Below are 19,130 nucleotides of genomic sequence, written 5' to 3'. Positions count from 1 at the left end.
ATATATATCAGCTTATTTTACCATTACCAAGCAGTTAGATTTTGTAAAATTAAGCTCAAATTATTTTTTTCTGAAAAGATGGAAAATATGATTAATGAAACTATTTTCTTTTCACTTTTGATTCCTAAAATTTTATTTTTGGAAACAAAAAATGTTAACAAATATATTATGTAAGGATAAAATTAAATATATTAAATTAAATCAAATTGAACTTGACCTAGGCTGTCAGATGGGCAGAAGTTTGACTGATTTTCTTATGTCATAGGTCTAAGATATTTTTCATATTAACAAGGTCAGACACCTCTATTTCTACTTCTTAACACTGTTACTTTGGAAGAAAAATGCAAAAAAAAAAAATCAAGCAAAGAAAAAATGTATGAGATTATTCAAATTTAGCTTCTGAAATTCTCTGTAACTTCCCACCAATTGCAGATAACATTTAATTTACAGCTTGCTTTTCTGTTAAAAAACAGATCAGGTAACCACAACAAAAAAAAGAAAATTCCATATACTTTATAATATGAATATTTTTCTTTCATTCATGGTAAACCTATCATTTTCTTTATGCTATTTCAGATGTTATTAGTATAATCTCCTAAATATTGCAGCTTCTAGCTTCTTATAAAATGATGGGATATTAACTGAAGAGCATTTTAAACAAAACTACATTTTCCAGTTTATGATTAGGCGAGAAATTCAATTTCAAACAGATTCACCTAATCTGTTTGCATATTTTGCTTCAGCAGAAAGTTTTACAATGTACTTTGATTCTTGTTTTTTTGTCTAACTTTTTTGAAAAATATCAGTTTCAATATTTTCTTTCTATATAGTTGTTCTCTAAAGTAGCTGACATTATCAATTCTTTATTTCCAAATTTGATTTCTTACCCTTTCATTTGCCAAATGTCTTTCCTCCCCTCTGATCTGATATTGTGTCTATCTCAAGGAAACTGACCTTTAAAATTTTAATCTACCTCTTGAATTTTCTATTCTCTTTGATTATATAATTTCTTCTGGTTTTGAAAGGTTCCTCAAATTTTCAATATCATCATTAAAAATATTTAACAAATAAATAAAGGTAAATCAAAATAATCAGACATAATATATGTCTATATTATTAAAAAAACCCTGCCATTATAATTTTGAAAATATTTTGAAAATGCTTTTTATATGCAAAATATTGACATTGGTGTGGGGAAATATTAGAAAAAAAATACAAGACTATAATTTCTATCATGGAAATTATGCTCCACTAGGGGGAGATGATTTTACTTTGCTATATTGACATAAATCATTGAAACAAACGGAGTAATAAGTACTAAAGAGAAAAGGGGGAGAAAGAAAAAAATAAAAAACAGTCTGGAAGAATAAAAAATACTACATCATTCAAGTGATAAACTTTGATCTAGGTCTTCTTCAGGGACTGACAAAGTGTGATATGGATATAGAGAACATTATAAATATGTGAAAGAGGATAAGGAAAGATATAAAGGCAAGTCAGTATGGTACACTTAGAGGGAATACATACTTAGTGGCTGGAAGGAGGTATATATGGCCATATATAGGAGGATCTTGAATATTATGCCAAGGATTTGGATTTGTTAGGCATTGGCACAGCTAGGTGGCTGGCTATTTAGAGTGTTTGCTGGTCCTGGAATTAGGACTCATTTTCCTGAGGTCAGACCTGGTCTGGTACTTACTAGCTGGGTGACCCTGGGCAAGTAATTTAACCCTGTTTGCTTCAATCCTTCATCTTTAAAATGAGCTGGAGATGGAAGTGACAAACCATTCTAGAATCCCTGCCAAGAAACCCGAAGTGATGTCACAGTGAGTTGGACAAAAATGAAATGACTAAAACAATTGAGACATTAGGAACACTTTAAAGATTTTGGAGCAGTGAAACCATACATCACTTTTATGCATAAGGAAGACGAATTTGACAGCAGTATGAAAAATGAATTGTCATGGAAAGAGGATGAGGTCACTTGGTGATAAGTGAAAAAGATCAAAGGATTATTGGTTTAATACTGTAAGTAAATTTAGAAATTATATTTATTCAGTGAAGAAGTGAATATTGGTTTTAATATGATTGATTTTAAAGGCTGAATAAAAATTCAGTGTATAAAGATAGACATCAAGGCCATCTAGGCCCAGGGAACAATACAATTAATCCCATATTTAATTGCTTTTCGTATTTGTGCTTATTTCAGTCATGGAAAGTTCTATCCCATTTAGTCTTAGGTGACTTATTTCTTACTTGAAATTCTTGGTATCTATTTTTAAATCTTGTATGTGTTGAAGAGTAAAGAGAATTCTCTTTTCTAAATCAACCAATCAATGGGTATTTAATAAACAACTATTATGTACTGGGGATACAAAGAGGGAAAGGAAATAGTCTTTACCTTAAGGAACTTAAACTAAAACTACTGATTTGGAGTAACTAATTGAATCCATATTCTGTATTCACTTTTTAAATTAAACTAAATGCCCATTCAACTGACATCAATCAGTTCTCTCACACTGTTTAATTATAGAGAGTAAACAATCAAAAAGGAACAGAAGAAAGATATTTCAAAGCAAATAATAGCTTGTATGATAATTTCCATAGGGAAATGCTATAATATTTGCTATTCTGAGAACTACATTAGAGGACACAGAACAACTAAATTCAAGTTAAATTCAATTACCTGACATTATCCCATCAGAATGAGAAATATAGGAAGAGCAAGAGAATTTGCATTTATCTACTAATCCATTTAATGCAAAGCTTCTATCTTGTCAGCATTCAAGAACCATTGAATAGAGACATAAAGTAACTGATTATAGGTGATTTAAAAGTAGGGCAGGATGTAAGCAACCATAAATTGTAGTCTTCAAGAGCTTTTCTGTCAGTTATTTCTTTCTAACTGGTTCAAACCTCCAGGACCTTTTATAATTGTCTGTGCAATCCACTTAGCATTACAGTCATTTTTAAAAACATATTTTATTTATAAGTTCTCTTATTATTATGCATAACACAGCAATGGAGCGGTAGAAGGTAATGGGTGCACATTTCAAAATAATTGCATATCTCTTTCAAAGACTTATGATGCTCACATCAGCCAAAAAGTATAATATGCATATGGTGCCTAACAACTGGTGCTAGGCAGAACAAGGTAAAAATTCCATTACCATATGAATATGAAAATATAGTAAAGTCAAAAGTCATAGATTAAGCACATAAATATGAATAGTTATCTACAAATCATATCTTTATCTCTAGAATGTATACATTTTTAGCAACTACTTAAAGGACTTGAGGGAAAAAAAATCAAGTATCTAGTGAAAATAATCATTCACTCTAAAGGTCATATAATTTGATACTATTACTCTGTGAATTATTCTGTCTATTGGATTTAATCCCTAATGAAGATTTTATTATACAATATATTTTTCTGGTATAAGTTAAATTTATTCAGGAACCCATAAAAGATTTCTTTTGAACCTGCCTTTAAAGAATATTATTTTTCCTCCAATTGGTTATTTGCTCTTTTTACTAAATGAACAATTTTTCCCAAGATGAAAATTTTAAAAAATCATCAGTGAATACAATTTCAGTTAATGTGTAGGGACAAAATATATAACAATAACAACAACAAAAATAAAAAATGTCTAGTAATACACTTGTCAAAACATAGTGTTAAGAGTAACAATTGTCACTAAATAATGAATGTTGGATATTTTAAGTTAAAGTTGACCTTCTAATGTCTTGCTTTTTCTGTGAGGAAAACCTTCAAGTTGACAGCAGATGATAAAGTACCTACTTTAACTGGGGCATAATTGGCAGGTTCTGTTTGTCACAATTACAGTTGGGTTTTGTCATTTCATTAGGTTTATTTTCTGTCACAAAGGACAATCACAAAATTAGGCTTAAGTGAAGCTTCTAAAGTGTCCAAAATTCAAACAAAATAAAAATCTTATAAAAGTAGCCTAATTAACTATTCATTGGATAGAAACAAATATTTATAAAACATAGATGTATTCAGCAATATTACCTATGAGAAAATTTGAAATTATTACTCTGAAAATAAAAATAATAAGAAGCTGTCACATACTAAACCTATATTGATGCACAAATACATGCATTTTAATCAAAGAACAGTTTTCTAAGAAGTAACAAAGTGATCCAAACTTGCCAAACACAGCACATTTCTTAGTATATTACACATTTATACTACCACTGTAATGAGAAACTGGTCATGGCAACTAGTAGGACATTAATATTAGCAGCTTAGAAATAGACCAGAAAAATAGTTAGAATCCTAATAAATCTTGATAGTGTGATATCAGTGGTAATACATTTTTTCTTAAAAATTAAAAAAAAAATCATATTTATGGCAGAGGATAGAGGAAAAATAAACCAAAACGTATGTGAGCTCTCAAATACGTGATTGTAAATTCCAACCAAGCAGATAATAACTCAATAATGTCTTTCCATACTATGATTATAATGCCTTGTATTCTCTACATACATGACGTTTCATATAGTTTCTATAAGACATTTACAAAACTTCCTTGGCATACTATTTCTTACTGGGTACCAAGAAGCCTGGAATTATAAATCATTTTTTCCCCCAAGTGCTATATAATCAAAGCATCTTTTAATTTTTTTCTTGGTGAGATGTTTCTTTAATTATACTCTTTATACTATTTCTCTTGCAAAATTCATTATTTGAAAAGTACTTCAGTCTACTCACACCTACTACCTTGCTTCCTTTCATATATTTGTACCCATAATTTCAATTCTTCAGAGATGTCAGTATTTCATTACTTATTATTGTGGAATGGCAATGGTAGAATATTCTTACTTAACAGACAGGACTTTGTGAGATGAGATTGGGGTCCATTAAAGAACTTTCACATTTCCTAAGACTTCTCATTTTTAACCTTGGAATCTGGTAATTGTCCATTTATATTACTTTGTCTATCCAAGATATACATATAATTAGACAAACTTTAGTTGTCTGTTCATCTTTATTTCAAAAAGACATTTTTTTTTTACTCATTTGCATCAGGTATGACAGAAATCTAGGTGAGGCAAAAACAGCAGACACCATTGAAATACACTAAAGATTATTATTTTTTATTATTACTGAATGTAAAGTACTACCTAGATCTATCTTCTCTACATCTTTGAATCAATTACATAACAGGAAAGATATCATATAGGAAATAAGCAAAATAAAGAAAAAATAATCTTTGTATTAAATATCTTCAATGATACCTGAGGCCTGGGTTGAAGTCTTTCCTTTGACATAAAGTATTGGTGTAAAAGAGCAAATTATGTAAGGTTTCAATTTTCTAGGAAACTTTCTAAATCTATGGGCTACCAAGAAGTTGCTGGTAGAGGGAATTTTCTCATCCATAAATTCCATATACCAATTAAATCTGAGGTCTAATCCCTAACCCCTAAAGTGAATTCCTCTTATTAATAAGTATCTGAGAATCAATATGAAACATCTTTCCTCCCCCCCCAAAAAAAAATTAGCAAATGAATAAGATAAGAAGCTTGCAAAAACAGAATTATAAAATATTTTAAACAATCTGAAAGAATACTCTAAATTACTAACAAAATGGAAAATAGCTGAATTTTCACTTCTCTCCCAGAAAATTGGCCAAGATGAAGACAGGAATAGTCAGTTTTAAAAGGTAGCATACTAATTTACTTTAGATGAAGGTATAAATTTGTCCAAGAATTCTGGCAAAATATTTAGAATTATATGAAGATATGAATACAATGTCTCTATTATTTAAATTAGAAATTGCCTTGCTAGACTGCACACTAAGAAGATCAATGAAGAAAAAAAATACGATATACATCAACATTTTATTAATGATATTTCTGTAGTTTTCAAAGAATGGGAAATAACGTAGATTGAAGAATGGCAAAAAATCATTATGTTATAAGATATAATGGTATTCATTGTTATTCAATAGGAATAAAATGAATATAGAGAAGCAAATGAATTAAAGCAAAAATAACTATATAATAGCAGGAAAACAATACACAGGATAATCACAATAGTGGAAATCAAACAACAACAAAACTATTGGTACAAAGTGCTGTGAAAATATAATGACCAGGGGCAGTTAGTTGAGGTAGAGGATAGAACACCAGCCCTGAAGTCAGGAAGACCTCAGTTTAAATCTGACTTCAGACACTTAACACTTCCTGGTTGTGTGACCCTGGGAAAGTCACTTAACCCCAATTGCCTCAGCAAAAAAACAAAAAAAAGAAAAAGAAAATATAATGACCAGTCAATCACAAAACAGATGTTTTGAACATATAATAACAGTATATTAAGAACAGTAATAATTAGCATTTATCTAATGCTATTGTTGTACCACAGTTTCCTTTTATTGTTCTGCCTTGGTTACCCTAAATTGTCCTGCCTCAGTTTCACTAAATTGTTTTGCCTTAGTTTCCCTAAATTGTTCTGCCTCAATACCCCTGGTTGCAATTCCCTCTTCCTGATCATTAGGACTGAGATAATTAGGGCTGGGACCCCTGACCATTAGCATTCCATAGGGCCATAAATTGCAGATGAATTACTGGTAGATATGCTTACATATCTCTAAGTTCCAGACTTCCTGTCTCTAACTGAGTACCCCCTTCACTCCCAGTTTATCAGAATTTATGGTCCTATTGCTCAACCTGTCAGAACTGGATTGATGGTCAATTTTTTGAAATTCCTGTGCTCACCAGATATCAGATTCTACCCCTTGCCTTTGTCAAACCTGATCTCTGGAGCCATATATAAATCATTAGAATCTCACATTTGAGGCTGATGCTGAATCCTTTAAGACATCAGCCCTGGGGCCAAAATGGATCCTTTATTCCCAGAAAATTTCTCCCTCTCAGAAACCCAAATAAAATATTAAAAACTCTAATCTTTATCTTGCCTCAGTTTCTCCAGCATTAAACTATAAGGTAGATAATCTTATGCTTCTCATTATATTGTTAATTTTTTTAGTTCTAGTTTTAAGTTAGTTTACTTTTAGTTAGTTTTGTTTTAGTTTAGTTTAGTTTTATAGTTTTTAGTTATTTAGTTTAGTTCAGTTATATAGTTTTAGTTTATTTAATTTAGTTTAGTATTTAATTTAGTTATTTAGCTTAGGTTTAGCTCTCCATGAGTTTTGAATTTTCTTGGCAGAGATACTGAAATACTTTGTCATTTCCTTCTCTAGCTCATTTAATGTTAAGTGACTTGTCCATAATCACAGACCAGTAAGTGTCTGTAACCAGATTTGAACACATGAACTCATGAAGATAACTCTTCTTCACTTCTAGACCAACACTCTGTCCAATGTACCATCTACTTATAGATAAAGGAATAGAAGCAGACAGAGGTTAAGTGATTTGCCTAGCATCATAAAGTTATTAAGGTTTCTGAGCCCAGAACAATTCAGGTTTTTCTGATTCTGATCTAATACCCTATATCAACTATTTCCATCAAGTTTCTTATTTTCTTTGCAAAAGGTAAAAAAATATCTCTCTTTGTCAGAGGTGGTTCTTATCTGTTTCAGACACTATATATGTCAGATACTTTATATGTGTTGGTTATTTGTAGTAAACTATTTCTTTCCCCTAGTTTTTTCTTTTACTTTGTTATATAGTCTGGCTCTGAGATGAGGAAGGAATTGGGATATTTTGTGAAATATTAATTTAACATTTGAAAATTAAGGTAAAATGAGAGACAAGGTTCTGAACATGATCAATTCATTGATTAGGCTAGCAAAAATCAATAAATTGAATTACTGGCCTTTCTCAGTAACCAAAGACCCCTAAGTAAGAAATGAATAGATATTTTATAGCAATTTGCAAGATGATTGAGCAAAATTTCAAACTATATAAATGTGTCTACTTCTTACTTGCTATTGATGATATGGTCAAAACTGAGATTGCATGATTTAGACTTTCCCATCTGAAATACTCTTAACATATTTGGAATATATAACATATAATTGGAATAAAAAGTCAAAGGTTCCCAAGCAATGGGAGTAATTTTCAAGTGATGGAAGTTGCTACAATATTGTAAATTGATAAGATTGACCTTTAGGTTATCTAAGTGTCTCTGAAAAATGGATAATGGGAGGAATTACAAAAATGGAGGTAATTAGAAGACAACAGCCTAACTTTTAGGCAAGTTTTTCAGGGAGGTGCATTATGGGTGTAGTTAACAATGGAAATGGAACAGCAAAAGAGAAGATTCAATGTAGCTTGAGTAAGTCTTAGAAAAATACAATTATAATCAGTTTTTGATTTCATGACATGTAAAACTAGTTATCAATCAAAAAAATTTGAAGTCAACTTTGAATTGTTCTAATTACATTTTTCCCCTATTCTGTCTTTATTTCCTTAAGCAATTCTTAAATGTTGACCTGATAATGTAATGGTTCAGTGGGACATAGCTAGCTTTCATATCCATAACAAACCATTTCTTGAGAGTTAAAATGTAGTCATTTCCATATTTCTGTGTTGTTATGTGGTACTTTAAGGTCTTCTTGTTGTTTTTGTTTAATTATGTCTGGCTCAGGTAACCTCATGGACTTTTTTTTTTTTGGCAAAATTGCCATTGCTTTCTCCAGTGTTCCCCTTTTATAAATGAGAAACTGACACAAATAGGGGTTAAGTGACTTGACCAGGGTCACATAACTAGTCAATTTTTGAAACTGGATTTAAATATATCTTTCTGATTCCATGCCCTATGCTATGTCCATTGAGCCACCCAACTCTTCTGCTTTAATTTCTAAAAGAAAGTATTTGTGATGTTTTTCAAGTGGTACTATTGTATTATCCTACAAGTTTTAGACATGGATAAGTGCAGTAGATTTGGAGTAAAAAAATCTGAGTTCAAATCCAACCAAAGACACAGTAGTTATGTGAACCTTCATTACTCCCAGTTCTGTCATCTGTAAAATATGGATAATAATAGCACTTACCTCAAAGGATTGTTGTGATGATAAACATGAAATAATATTTGTAAAAGGTCTATACATATTCTAGCTATTATTATTATTATCATCATTATAAACATTGGCTTTTTCTCTTTCTTGTTGAAGGACCATATCTTCAAACTCATTTTTGCCACTTTTTACTAGAATTCACCAAATATTAAAACAGTGTTGATTTAATTTGAGGCATCTAAGTGGTGTAGTTGATTTAAAAAAAAAAACTGGGCTTACATTCAAGAAGATTTCAGTTTATATTATACTTCAGATAACTTCTAGCCATATTAGGTGATATGATTTAGACTTCTCCATCTGAAACTCCCTTAACATATTTGGAATATATAATAAAAAGTCAAAGGTTCCTAAGCAATGGGAGTAATTTCAAGTGATGGAAGTTGCTACAATATTGTAAATTGATAAAATTTAATCTTTAATTGTAAAATAGGAATAATGGTCCTTTTTTCATAGGATTTTCATAAAGATCAATTGAAATAATATTTATAAAGACTTTAACACAATGCCTGGCCCTATATAAATGATAGCTATTTTTATATTATTAATTTGGAGTCTTATTAAGTTCATAAAACTTCTCTTAATCCTATGAAATAAATTTTCATGTATAAGCTGAAATAATTTTAATTGTATTTGGTTAGAAACTTTGTTTCCTAATTTCTACAATGTGAGATGACCAAATACCATGCATTTTGTTGTAGCTTAGTACATGACATCCGTCAACACTTTTATGTACTTTTCCCAAGGACAACCCATGAGCCATTATTCTTATGTTGAGCTGTAACTTAACAGTAAGGGGTTCCATTTTTAATGAGGATGTCATAATGCATTTCCTTCACTGGACAAAATACTTGTTATTTAAAAAGGATTTCATGTTGGTGTATCAACAGATAAGTTAATGTTAATTAGAGCTAGGTAGTTCTTAGTACTTTCTGTCCTCTTTTAAAAAAAAAAAAATCTTTCTCTCCTAATCATTGTGGTAGTGGAAATATGACCAAAAGGATGAAGATCATTCTTTCTCATTTACTTCATGGCTTACTAAGTCCTTACTAATGGCTTACTAATCAACAAATTACAAGCTAATACAAATGATGTTAGTCTGAACTAACTTAGAAAGTAGATTAAATCTATGGCAGGGAACCATACATAAAGCCTTTCTAGTATAGTTGAATCTATGTGCAAGATTGTATGACCTTCAATTTCTTGCTACTTATTTCTTATTATTGTTCCTGATTGGTAGGCTAGCCAGATTATTATAGTGGGTGAGACTGTGAAATTTCCTTTTATTACTATTTTAGATAAGTATATGGAGCCTATGCTCAAGGTTATTATGCCTCTTCCTTGTCCAGTTGCCCTCATAATCTACTGGCATTACTGGGATTCACTGAGACTGATTTATTGATTTTGATTGGACTCTGTGCTGCCTAGTTAGCCAAGCTGATGGACATATTCAAAAGTCAATAGACCTTAGACATCTTCCCTTTTAACTTTTTCTTTTGCCTATAGTCACTTATCTTTGGCCTCCAAGCTCTGGTTCTGTACACACTTCAACAGCTACCTATTTTATAAAGTCCTGGTTTCATAATAATTCAAAAGGTTCCCATATAATACATGATATTAACAGATCCCTTTCCCTGTCATCCTCTCCTTCACAATTAAATAGGGTTATAGTGTAATGTTTTTCTTATTTAAAATTGTTTTACTCTCTTATCTTTCTGATATCGTATGCAACTGCAGTCACCTTTTCCCAGTTTTACGCATTTTTTAGTATTCAGTATCATTACATTATTCTTATGGGAAGGATACTGTGGCTTTGGAGGATTAAACTTCTTTAGAATTCATCCCAGTGCTAAGAGTGCTGACATGAAGCATTAACTAATTGCTTTAGCAGTGTCAGAGGATGAGAACTGATAGAAAATTTGCCTTCATCATTCAACCAGGAAAGTTTCCCTTACAAAAATAATACATTATATATTAAATTTTTTCTGCTGTAGTTTTACCTCTGTATTTAAACAAAAAACAAACAAATAAACCAGGTACCAATTCTAATAAATTTCTAATCTAAAAATGCTTCCATTTCCCCTCAGGAAAAGACTACTGAATTCCCTTTGCCAAACAGTCCCATATTACTTTTGACTTTCATTGTTCTTTAGAATACACACAATGGATCCTTAGATGGATCTTGTGAAGATACTTTGAGACACCTCAAGACAGTCCCACTTTTTGGCAGGTCCAGCCCAGTTGTTGCCAGGGAAGGTCCAAGTGCCCCTAGCAGTAAGGCCTCTAACAGTAAGTAAGCAACATGAAATGCAGGATTTGGAGGGACATCAGTCAGTCTCTGTCTTTGGTGTGCAACCTTTCTCTTTTCTGGCTAGAAAACTTACTAACTATTCAATCTAATCAAGTTATCCTATCTCTATTTGCCCCGGGGTTCCTGATTTGTAAAGAGAAAAATAATAAAACTATCCACCTTTTAGAGTTGTTGTTGCAATGTTAAAATAATAAGATTGTAAAGTGCTTAACAGTATTTCTTTAATTGAATATAATTGTTCCATACCTGATAATTGCCAAGTGGTTTTAAATTGCCAAAGGTAATAAGATCAATGTTTTTATATATGATAATTTGGAGATGCAATTTATGTCATCTGAAGTTTATTGTTTGTATTATTATGGTATTTCTAAATTGTATTGCATTTCTAAATTTATATTGTGAAATTTGAAAGACCATTATAACACAGAAATGATGTTAAATAAAACTACCCTTTTAATCTGGATGTTGTTATGCATGAATAGACTTTTAAATGAATGTGATAAAAAATTGGATATTTGAAAACTGCTAAATATGTAATGAGGTCTATCTAGTTACAAAACATGTGTTACAACTATTAATAATAACAATAAAAATGATATTAACTATAATGACAAATTTTCATTTGAAAATTTTGGCTATTATGAAAGTCTACAATGAGGTTTCAAGATTTAACTTTTACATATTAATGATGAATCAATTGTCAAGTAATTTGCTATATTTCTGAAGTCCTATAATATAGATAGTTTTAATTTAAAAGTAAAGGATTTGTCAAATGTTAACTGATAAAGAAACATCAGGAAAGCTATTCAAGCCCTAAATTCAGTTAATGAAAATTTGCTATTTAAGTTAAAAATGCATGTGACTGTAATTCAATGTTGTTTTGAACTTTGATTACTAGGGTAATTGTCTGATTTGTCAAGAAACCAATAGTATAAAATGGCAACTGTTGCATCTGGGGATTGGCTATAGGTATCCACCTCTGTTATCTGTACCTGGAAAATTAAATGATCTATTGAACATCATCCTGACTCTATTTCCATTCTGAAAAGGAAAATTGCCCACCTGATTAATCCTGAGCACTGCCTTTAACACTCTGTGACTACAAGATTGGAGGTCAGATATGACTCATACTTTGAATAAAACAGAGCTAAAGGAATTTTTCCCTTTCTTAAGATATGACATTATAATAACTATATTTCTCCTTTTCCTTTTATAACAAATTTCTATAATAAAGAAGTCTTGCAAGTACAACACTAAATCTATTAAATAATAGATTGATACTGGAACATTTCTGAGTTACTAGGATGTAAGTATTAACTTTTTAAAGTTTTAATCTATATTTGTGGTAAAATTATAAAACACGGATGATATCCTCTAAAAGAGGAAATGATTAGACAAGGTAATAAAACAAAAATGTAATGTAAAAGTTTTCTAATTAAATGAAGTAGTAAATTTTGAGAAAAGCATCAGAACTAGATTGTTTTCTCTAAGAATTATATAAGGATGTACATGATTGGCTTACAAATACAAAATTATGAAATTCAGGCTTTAAGTAATTTTCCTAAAAAGTTCCAAGTTTTTTATAAATACATTTTACATATAAATTGTACTGAAAGGTAAAGAAAATGAAATTATTTTCCCATTTATAAATATCTGTCTGATAATTTCAGAAACAGAATAGGCCATAAATGAGCTTCCTAAGAAAAAATACCAGGACCAAACAGATTTTCAAGTAAATTCTATTAAATTTATAGCAGGTACAGGATTTAGATAAGGATAGAAATGACAAATAGGAGAACTAGAATTATCTGGAAACTTCTTGATTTGGAACCAGAGAAAACAGAATTGCCTTTAGAGTTGTCCTATGAATAAAGCTTTTGATATCTAGAGAGCAGATAAATACATGAAACATCTGGAACTATACTTTCTGCTTGCTCTGTTTCCCTAGCCAACTTCCTGTCAGCTCTGTTAGGCCCTCAGCCCCATAACCCAGAGAGCTCTTACCCTTCAGGCTTCCTGTGCAGTAACCATACCATCATCTCCACTGCCCTCCAATTGGCAGGCTGAGAATGCTGGGATAGGTTCATGCCTCTGTTAGCTGGAACTTGGAATTAATGTTTAAATCTTCTTGGTTACCTTGGTGATATTTTGGTTCTCCCTCTTTTCTTCCAGTAAGTAAAAAAATGGCTAACAGTGACACCTGACACACAGTTCCCTAATAGATCTCCTTAAGGAACTGAACTCCTTAAATATATCTGCCTCTCCTTTATAGGCCAAAAGGTAAAGGGTTCTTTCATATCCCTTCCCTTTGGTCAAAAGAAGAAAATGTAAAACTATTTGCCCAGCAAACAGATTGTGCCCTGAGTTTGAATAACAACAACTTTAGTACACAGGAAGATCTTTCCCTTGCACCGGGTATTCACTGAGGGTTTTATGATTTTAGCTTCCTCTATTTCCCAGGAACCAGAGAGAGCTAATATCTATCACATCTCTTCACAAACTCACAAGCCCTATTCCTTCTAACTGCCAAGCGAGCTAAACCAGGTATTGCACTCCTCTTTCAGCTGGTTCTTTAACCAATTGTGAGACAATCAACTTGGAAACTATTGCCCCAGGACCCAGGAACAAAAAGCCTGAATTGGGCATCTAACAGCCAGACACGAGAATGATTAAATCATGGTCCAGCTCACTTGTGTATTTTAGCATATATAAAGCACTGCCTGCCCAACATGTTAAGCCCATCCTTTTAGGAGGATGGACTTGCTCTTACAAGTGCTTTCCTCACTTTGAAATTAATTGAGCTTCTATTTATGTAATGAATCTCCTGTTTCTAGAGTCCAGGTAGGGGCAGAGGCCAGTTCCTAATTCAGTTGGCAATCTGCATCCTTCTTAGAACCATACATTAAAAAAAAAAAAAAAAAATTAGGTAGATTTAGAAGTACTCAAATTTAGCCAGTGCTTGAAGACTCTAGCTAATAAAATACCTGATTTCTGTGTGGTGGAGGAAAGATGTTAACAGTGAGATATAGATCAATTTTGTCAAATCACATGAATAATAACAATAGCTCAGGTATGCCTCCTTAAAAGATTGAGGGGTATTCCTGAGGTTTTAGGGATTTGTCTATTATCTATTGTCTATTTAGGGGGGATCTGAAATCCCCATTTTGGTTCCACACAATCATCAGTGATGAGCACCCCTAATACCATCTAACCTATTAACAATGCTTCCCTTACAAATGAATATTTACTGAAATAAGATAGAATCGAAGTAAAGAAATTTCAGCCCTCTATCATTTTAGTTCCTGGAGAAAGTGATCTTAAACTTTACAAACAGACAAACAAACAAAAATCTTATGAGAAAATTGCCTCACCAAGTTTGTTTCCAAGTATAGTACAAACACTGGATTGATCATTCTATGTACTATAACAAAAAGATCATGCTGTGTTCCTTACCTGAATCATCTGCAGTCAAACTCTGGCTCTTCTGACATATTGAAGCTTGTAAGGTTGTAAGTTAATTCATTCTGTCTCTAAGGGCAAAAAGAACAAATGGAAAAAGAAAAAGACACTCCCTTTGTTTTTAAGAATATGTATTGGCCATGGTAGAGTGGCTTTGGACCTTTTTTCCAGTCCAGAGATTTACAGCACGTCTTCCCTTGAATACCGTCAGGAAAAAGAGACTATGATCTGGCCTTTTTTTGGTCATTTAGTATGTACTTTCATTTACAGATCAGAAATCAATTAAAAGCTCTTTCTTTACCATAGAATAAGTGGTCCAAAAAGAATCAGAAAATACAATTTGTGAATCTGGGAATAAGGGCTTTTTCATCTCCTTCAAACTACATAGATTGGGAATGCAAAGAACTTTCAAAAATGAAAGTCTCAATCCCACCTAATAGCCTACCTCATTCCCTACATTTTACTCCTCTTCTACATAGCAAAAACTCTGCCCCACTGTCTATACTTCTACACAGCAAAAACTCTGCCCCACTGTCTATATTTCTTCACAGCAAAAATTCTGCCCCATTGTCTATACTGGTAAAAGGGATCACAACTGTATAATTACCTTTGAAGTATGTTTGTTGACATTAAGTTAAAAATTGATACAAAAAAAGACTGCATGTAAAGTAGTTATTCTTTTCATTAATAAGGAGCAATTCACTCTAATTTTAGCCCATGGAAATATAATGAAGTGAAAATATATTTAAGAAAAATAAAGCTCCTTTTAGCCATGCATAGAATCAGGAGTGGAAGACATTAAATAGCAAAGAAAATTATATTTAAAATAGCTGCAGGTACTTCAATTTAAAAAATGCAAGTTCAGTAGCCTCTAATTTTCTTTATAGTTTTAGCCTTAAGAAGTGTCAGGATACTCTCTGATAATACTAAACCAGCTATATTCTTTTGAAAAGTAAAATTACCTCTGTTGGATTCACTTACAGCTATATGACCTTTGACACATTTCTTTACTCTGAACTCCAGAACTCTCTGCCATCCCCTGCCAACTCAAAGCAGACAAGATAGGTTGAGACTAGCCTTAAGGTCTCCTCCAGAACAGATCAGTCATTAAAGTGCTGTTCCTGCTTTTGTTTCTCACTCCCTTCTAGGTACCTTGTGAAAACGACATTGTGAAACTCTAGATGAAGTAGCAAATATCCTCCTTCCTGGTGCTCTATTTCCTCCCTTCCCTCTTTAATTGATCATCCTATAATCACCCTGACTTGGTTCTGTACAGGTATTCCAGTATTTTGTACTGTGTATTGTCCTGAATTATAATTCTTTTGTCTTAAATAAAACTCTTTTGTTCCAGTACTTTAACAGTGATTATTGCAGAATGATACCTCAAAAGAAATTTATGCAATGGTGAATTCTCAAGGGAAAAAAAAAAAGTGGTTTTGCTTGTTTGTTTTTGTTTTTTGTTCATTCAGTCAGAATCTACAAAAAATCATGTCACTCAAGCCTTACTAAGACTGCTATTTATTAGCTTTGTGACACTGGCAGATTCATTAAATTTTTTTTTTATCTTGTTCATTCAGATAAAATGAAGATGTTTAACTAGATGTTTTCCAATTTCATCTTCAGATGCACCATTCTAGACTATCTAAATTTGCTAGAAAAGGTAAAATTATCTCAAAAGTTTGCAAAATGTTAGCATCAACATGTATTCATACTTTTTATTTATTTAAAAAAAATCACTGAGTCTATCTACTCATGACTAACATATTAGTTAAATATAATAGAAAATTCATCCAGGAAACTTTTCAGTTGTGTAATAGATATATACATGCATGCACATGTATACATATATATATATGCATACATATATACACATATGCATATATTATTTGTGTGTGATTTATTATATAATTTTATATATGTGTGTGTTTGTGTATATATATATATATATATATATATATATATATATATATATATTTCCCCCCCCCCCCTTTCTATTTCTCTTGACTTTACAGCCTCAAGTTCTGGCTGTGTTTGATTTGTTGATATATAATCAAACAAACAGCACATTATACAAATCCCCAAATAAAAATCAAATGCTTAATTCAAAGAACTGCCACCTGCATAACTAGGAACAGAGTCTGCATAATAAAATTCCCTGCTGGCATTCATATATCAAGGAAACTCAATGAGAGCTTCATCTCAGAATTAATGACAAAACCATCACGCTATTAGCTCTAATATCAACTGCAGCCCTTAAGCAAAGCAATCCACTTAGCCAGCCATTACTTGAATATTATTTTTTAATCAAAATAATACCCTAAGCAAACACTAATACTAACATCAGTTGGAAGGGAACCAGAACAAGAGATTTTTTTAAAGTTGAATTTATTATCTATAGGACTTTGAAAATGACAGAAAATTTCCCAGACAAGCAAAATTTGCAAGAAACTAGTTCCTGGGGTGTTAATATTTCAGGGCCAACTGAAATCAGTTCCATGAAATGACTTCTATTAGTCCTTCCCGATTTTCTTTTGTTTTCTGATTGTCACTCAAGAAGATGTTGCTTGATTGTCCAGGTATGTCATTGTTGCCTGCTGGTTCAAGATAAAAGATTAAAAATAAGTCATTTATAAGAGCAGACTTCAAATGTGGATAGCAAAAATTGTCTCAATTCATCAGTTCCATCCCTGAGATTGAGAACTAAATTTAGAGATGATTCTCTTCCCAAACATAAGGACCTTTGTCTTGAAGACAAGATTACTTCTTTGAGAGGAAAAATTATATATCTTTGGACATCAAAATAAGAATAATAAAGCTTGGTCAGCAAATATGGATAGTAGATTAAAAAGGTCAGTATAATTGACTAACTGCTTAGTCTTGTTTTATTCACACTGGTCACAAATAAAGCCCAAGCAGCAGGATTACTGCATTAATCCTTTCCAATTCTGACCCAATTTCTTCTTTTTTTTTAATTATTATATCTTTTTATTTACAAGTTATATGCATGGGTAATTTTACAGCATTGATATTTGCCAAACCTTTTGTTCCAATTTTTCATCTTCTTCCCTCCACCCTCTTCCCCCTGGCAGGATGACCATAACATGTATTGGTCAACCTGCCAATACATGTTAAACATGTTAAAGTATAAATTAAATACAATATAAGCATACATCTGACCCAATTTCTTACATGATCTTATTTAACTTACTAACTTTAATTTGACTTGAGATCATTGGTCCAGATCTAACTTTGGACTTGTTTGACTCCTTTACAGGTTCCTATACAGTTTTGATTTTTGTGTCAATTTTTCCATATCCTTCTCTGGAATTTTGATTTCTTTGCTTTTTGAACCCAGATTTGGACCTTGATCAATTAAATTCAATAAAGTACCTATCATGCCAGAGAAATCAACCAGAGACACTGCCTCAATTGTATTGAGTCAATATTCATGATAATAGGAAAAGACACTTCTTTTTAGGGAGTCCAACATTTCACTTTTTGTTCATTCCCCCTTTGCAACTACTGTTCCATATCTCTGTTCTTTTTTAAACTCTGGGAGTGCTCCATTATTTCTGAAAAAAAAAAAAAAAAAACAAAAACAAAACAAAACTCAGCAATGGAAATTACAGCAGAATCTATCCATAGTATTCATAACTTTCCCCAGTCATTTTATTCATATGTAATTTAAGAGTAACATACTCAGTAGAGCTAATTATAACTCAAGTTGTTCCCAAGAGGCTGCTACCAATGATTTTGATGAATTATTAAGGACTCTACTACTACACTTCCATACAGTGGTGAATTTGACAGCATCCTTAGTTCATAGTTTAGAAGTAACTTCAGAGTACAAATGATTCAGGCCAGTGTCTGCAAGCCTATGCATAAGATATAGAGATACATATTCTCAATAAATTCTCCTTATATACCTATAATGTCATCTTATAATAGAACTCAAATCACTTAACCAATGATCTTATTAGCCTATACTATACCCCAATAAGGGTGATTACATTGGGTTATCTTCATGTTTTTATAATGAATAGCTACTCTCAGGATACAAAGTGCATTACAGAAGGAGTAATAAATATAACTAAAGACTTAGGACTTCCATTTACTTTTGCTTAATTAATTAGAAGTAAAGTTCCCCTATTTTGGAACCATTAGAAGTGTTCACAGTCCCTTTGATATTAATAATATAGGCATATAAATATTAATCCTATTTCTACCTGTCATAAATAAAACAAACAGAAAAAATGGAAGTCAAAAAGAAATAAAGCTTTTTCTCTAAGTTATTCTGCATATTATTTAAAAAAATTAAAATTTTACATGGTGCCATAGTTTTCCCCATATTGTTAGAA

At 31.7% G+C, this 19,130-nt stretch overlaps 1 long non-coding RNA gene across 1 annotated transcript; it reads left to right on the top strand.

The window, feature by feature from the left end:
- Nucleotides 1–1,885: 1,885 nt before the first annotated feature.
- On the top strand, nt 1,886–16,117 carry LOC116421277. The gene is made up of 4 exons (XR_004231581.1): nt 1,886–2,028; nt 12,212–12,426; nt 12,548–12,619; nt 15,921–16,117. It is a non-coding gene; the product is annotated as an uncharacterized LOC116421277 (long non-coding RNA).
- The last annotated feature ends 3,013 nt before the right edge of the window (nt 16,118–19,130 follow it).

Source organism: Sarcophilus harrisii, chromosome 1, assembly GCF_902635505.1.
Source record: "Sarcophilus harrisii chromosome 1, mSarHar1.11, whole genome shotgun sequence".
Taxonomy (NCBI): domain Eukaryota; kingdom Metazoa; phylum Chordata; class Mammalia; order Dasyuromorphia; family Dasyuridae; genus Sarcophilus; species Sarcophilus harrisii.
This window is presented reverse-complemented; position numbering and strand designations above follow the sequence as displayed.